General features: G+C 46.5%; 1 protein-coding gene across 3 annotated transcripts in view; it reads right to left on the bottom strand.

Annotated features, from left to right (window-relative positions):
- Slc25a30 (solute carrier family 25, member 30) overlaps window positions 1-5,080 on the bottom strand; it is a 27,313-nt gene that overhangs the window by 21,626 nt on the left and 607 nt on the right. The window contains exon 1 of one of the 3 annotated variants that reach the window (XM_013024940.1): window positions 3,677-4,390. The exons of 1 other annotated variant lie outside the window; for it this stretch is intronic. The gene's annotated coding sequence lies outside the window, so the exon portion shown is untranslated. Of the gene's footprint in view, window positions 1-3,198; window positions 3,280-3,676; window positions 4,391-5,080 lie in introns of those variants that run through there. One more of the 3 variants, XM_013024993.1, reaches the window with a different exon arrangement.

Below are 5,080 nucleotides of genomic sequence, written 5' to 3'. Positions count from 1 at the left end.
TGTGAAGGGTAAACAAAGGAGGAGGCTGCAATGCTTGATAAGAAATGTACTCATTTTCTTGCCCATGTAATTGTAACCCCTCTGTACAGTATGTTCACAATAAAAAGAAAAAAAAAAAGAAAAAGAAAAGTGAACAGAAATCTAGGGTCAGAAAAAGATATCTACTTCCCACTGGCTTCCTGTTTTGATCAAACTCTAAGTCAGACTACATCTGATTTGCTTTTCTTTGCTTTATTTTTATTTTATTTTATTTTTTTGGGTCTGGTCATGGAGTCTGAACTCTGGGCCTGGGCACTGTCCCTCAGCTCTTCAGCTCAAGGTTAGCGCTCTACCACTTGAGCCACAGCACCACTTCCGGCTTTTTTCTTTTTGCTTATGTGGTGCTGAGGAATTGAGCCCAGGGCCTCATGCATGCAAGGCAAGCGCTCTACTGCTGAGCCACCTTCCCAGCCCTCTTTGCTTTATTTTAAACACAATTTGAGGTAGTTTGTTGTTATTGATGTTGTTGTAGTTGGTGGTGGTGTGTGTGTGTTGGTAGTACTACAGCTTAAATTCAGGGCCTTGCACATGCTTGGCCTTCTTGCTTATGGATGGCACTCTACCACTTGAGAAACATTTTCAGCCTTTTGCCAGTTAATTAGAAATGGAGTTTCTTGGATTTTTCTGCCAGAAGTAAGTGGCTTCAAATGGTGTTCTTCCAGGTCTCAGCCTCCTGAGTAGCTAGAATTACAGGTATGAGCCACCAGCCATCAGCAAGAACACAAATCTAGTACCAGTGATTATTACTAAATACTTGATGTCAGACATTGTTATACATTTTCCACACAAAGGACTTGATTTAATCCTCACAACCCTATGTCATTATCCATCCACACTTCCCAACAGAAGCAACAAGTCTCTGAGAAGAAGTAAAGTGCCTTTCCTTAGTGCTACAGGGCATTCAAATCAATGCTTCTCTGAAGTGCATCCAAGTATTTTCTCTATGCACTACTTTGTAGTCAAATACTGTCTTCCAAAGGCTGGCTAAAAAAAAAAAATCTGAGGATAGCCTAGCTACCTACTCAGGAGTTAAAAATCTGAGGATCACAGTTCGAAGTCAGCCCAGAGTATAAAGTCTAAGACTTATCTCCAATTAACCACCAAAAAGGCCAAAAGTAGAGCTGTGGCTCACCATTGAATGAAAAAACTAATGGAATAGAGCCCAGTCCCTGAGTTCAAGCCCTAATACTGGCATACACACACACAAAAAAAAATTGAGGTTTGGGAGTATAGCTCAGAGGAAGGGCAATTGTCTAGTATAGAGGAAGCCCTGGGTTCAATTCCCAGCACCACAAAACCACATGGGAGGATAAACGTGGAATTTTTCTGGAGTAATGCAGAACTTAAAGAACTTATCTTTAAGTTCCTTATGAACAGAAATACCTATACAAATTAAGAGTTTCAAAGATTGTCCTCACATTCAAGATGTATGGTTAAGCTGGGTGCTAGTGGCTCACAACTATAACCCTAGCTACTCAGGAGACAGAGATCTGAGGATCCAAGATCAAAGACAGTCATTTAACCAGCATCTCCAGTTAATCAGTTATCCTCAATTATCCAGGAAAAAAAAAGGTAATGGGGCTGGGAAGGTGGCTCAGGGGTAGAGCGCTTGCCTTGCATGTCTGAGGCCCTGGGTTCGATTCCTCAGTACCACATAAGCAAAAAGAAAAAAAGCCAGAAGTGGCGCTATGGCTCAAGTGGTAGAGCACTAGCCTTGAGCTGAAGAGCTGAGGGACAGCACCATGCCCAGAGTAAAGTTAAAATGTGGCTCAAGCTCCAGCATTGAGAAGAAAAAGCTGAGCAAGAGCATGAGTACCATACTCAATACTCATACACACATACTCAAGTCGTAAACCTAACTACTTAGGATGTGAGATCTGAGGACAGCTGTTCCAGTTCTAAGCCAGGCCCTGGCAGGCAAGTCCCTGAGGTTCTTATCTACAATTAACCACCAAACAGCCAGAATTGCAGCTATGGCTCAAGAAGAAGAGTGCTAGCCTGGAGCACAAATGGTCAGGGACAATGCCTAGGCCCTGAGTTCAAACCTTAGGACTGTGACAAAAAAAAAAATATGGTCCAGTTACTCATCCTCTCTATGATATATTGTCTCCTATGGTTATGTAATATTATTATTATCTGGCCTTCGGTATACAGCTATAAGGAGAGGTAATTAATTGAGTACAGTACTAGCTGCTGGAACTTCTGAAAGCTTTCCAAGTTTCTCTTACATAACTCTCCAGAAATTCTTTGTTTTATTTGGTGTTCTCTTTTCAGGAGTTATAAACGCTAACCAGTCTCCATGTGCTCTCATTAATCTTATTGCACTTTCATTTCCTATTTCCTATTCTTTTTTTAAAGTGCAAAACAAAGTTTGAAAAAATCAGCACGGTCTTACAAAACGTAAGGTTTGAAAGAAATTTTAGCTGGGTGCTGGTGGCTCACTCCTATAATCCTAACTACATAAGAAACTGAGATCCTGGTTCAAAACCAGCCTGAGCAGAAAAACAAAACAAAACAAAACAACAACAACAAACCCTGTGAGATATATATATTTTTTTGGTCGGTTGTGGAGCTTGAACTCTGGGCCTGGGCGCTGTCCCTCAGCTCTTCAGCTCAAGGCGAGTGCTTTACCACTTGAGCCACAGCGCCACTTCCAGTGGTTTATTGGAGGTAAGTCTCCCCGTCTTTCGTGCCTGGGCTGTCTTTGAACTGCGATGCTCAGATCTCAGCCTCCTGAGTAGCTAGGATTACAGGCGTGAGCCACCGGCATAGGGCTCCTGTGAGATTCTTATCTCCCAATTAGCCAGCACAAAGCCGAAAGCAGAGCTGTGGTTCAAGTGATGGAGTGTCAGCCTTTAACAAAACAGCTAAGAGACCCTCCCTCAGTTCAAGCCCCTTACTGGTATTTAAAAAGAAAAGAAATCTTAGAAAATTCTGTCTCACTTCACGTGAACGAACTGGGAGCCCAAGGGTTGGCAGCAGCAACAGCTACGCCAAGGCCATTTACAAGGCTAGCGCGCTGCCCTGCCCAGGCTGGAGGCGTGCATCATCTGCAGGGGAGTTCCGACTCTGCTGTGCCTTTCTCGCGCAGGAGCAATGCGGCAGATTATTTGGGAAGACATTACGTACAAAGACCTTAACATCCAGGGCTACACTAACCTGCCGAGCAAATTCATTCAGACGGTTCTGCCAAAGAGGAGCCAACCTGGCTTGCTCCGCGAGCAATTCCCGTCCTCCCCGGCGCAGGACGCTCGCGGTGCCGCGGCTGCCCAGGGCGCGGGGACTGCGCGGGGCACGAGCCCACGAGTGGGCGGACATCCCCGGAGGAGGGACTAACGGCTGCAGCCGGGGTGCAAACACCGCGCAGCCAGAACCGGCTCCACGTCGACACGAGAGGAGCTGCCCGGCAACCATCAACAGCAGCTCCCGCAGAACCGGCCCGACCCAAGCAAGGCAGCAGCAACCGGGAGAGGAGGACCCAGCCCCGGGAACCGCGCGCTGCACCGCACGGAGCCAACCGAGGGCACCGGCAGCCCCGAACACGCTTCCCCGGAGATCCAGGTCCCAATCACACACACCCCCGCCAGGCACCGTCGTGAAAGGGAGCGAGCGGAAGGAAGCGCCAGCCAGGAACTTACCCGCGACGGCTGCCTTTCCACGCAGGATCAGCCACGGCCGGACTGGGCAGTGATGCGGGAAACGAAAAAAGGTGGGGAAGCCGAGGAGCTGGCCTGGGAGCCTGCGCGTAGCCCCGCCCCGGCCACGCCCACGCGAGAGACCACGCCCGTCTCGCCTCCCATTGGTCATCGTCAGCATCAGGCCCGCCTCACATACACGCCTGCAGTGAGTGGTCCGCGGAGGGGTGGGGCCAGGCTGGGGAACCCGGAAACCACTCTTGGCTGAGAGGCACCTGCTATTCCACCACTTAGAGGAAACGTGGGGAGACCTCGGGAAAGGAACCTTCTGAAGTGGGTGGTTCTCGTCCACGTGAGCCTCCACCACCCAAAGGAAGTAAATTCGTTCATATTTTTATATACCCCAGTTATTTGGCTTAAAAATGTGTTAATCAACTGAAAAACTGAAGGAAACGTACTGTGAAGAGCATCCGGTTTATCCAGCCACCGAAAGCAATCATTCCGCCGTTTGCCTTCCTTTATCACTGTATTGTCTCCCTGAACCAGATGAATAATACGGTATAATGCTAGGTTGGTAGATTGTCATGCCACGTGCCAGAAATTGAATATATTTTCAATCATGTCTGATACAATATTTATATGTATATTTCCTTTGCTATTGCAAAATGTCACCTACATTCACACCTATATTCGATGCCGGATCGACGAAGGATTAGCCTGATTTCTCATAGCTTGTTGATGGTTGCATGATTTCTCATAGCTTTATATAGTGACTTCCAATTTTGTCGTGTTTGAAGTGCAGGCCAGACGTCTTGCAGATCGCATCGCTTTCTGGAAGTGTCCCCTCGTAATTAGATTCAAGTTATAAGTCTTAATTAAACTTTGGAAAGTTTGGAAATCCGTGTTTTTCCGTTACTTCGCTTTACTTCCGGGAGCCCAGACCGTCAGCGACATCAGTACCCCCACCAGATCCGGGTACTTCTGGCTCCTTTCTGTCCCCCAGAACTGCCTTCTGCGATGGAGATCAGTACTTTCAGGCATAGGCTGCAAGCTGGTGAATGTTTTGTCCCTAACAGCCCTTCAGTCAGTGGAATAGCATACGCTGATGAACTTTCTATAACTATTATAGTACGATGACTTTGCAGTTCATTCTTTTTTCCTCATTAACTGTCTTTTCTGTCTAAAAAAAGAATACCTGTTCCATTTTTTTTCTCGTTTTCATTCTCCTTCCCTCCACTTGCCCTTCTTCCTCCTCTCTTTGATTCTGCATCATGGTGCAGATTCCTGAATTCACTTTAATTGCGATTAGCACAATCAAATTCCATTCCTACTTCTGTGGTCAGATTATCCACATTGGCCAGTGGAAACTCTTCTCACCTGATTCCTGTGTCCTTTTTTTTTTTTTT

Source organism: Dipodomys ordii, unplaced genomic scaffold (assembly GCF_000151885.1).
Source record: "Dipodomys ordii isolate 6190 unplaced genomic scaffold, Dord_2.0 Scaffold1, whole genome shotgun sequence".
Lineage (NCBI taxonomy): Eukaryota > Metazoa > Chordata > Mammalia > Rodentia > Heteromyidae > Dipodomys > Dipodomys ordii.
The sequence above is the reverse complement of the archived record's forward strand: the minus strand, read 5'-3'. Positions and strand labels throughout refer to the sequence as shown.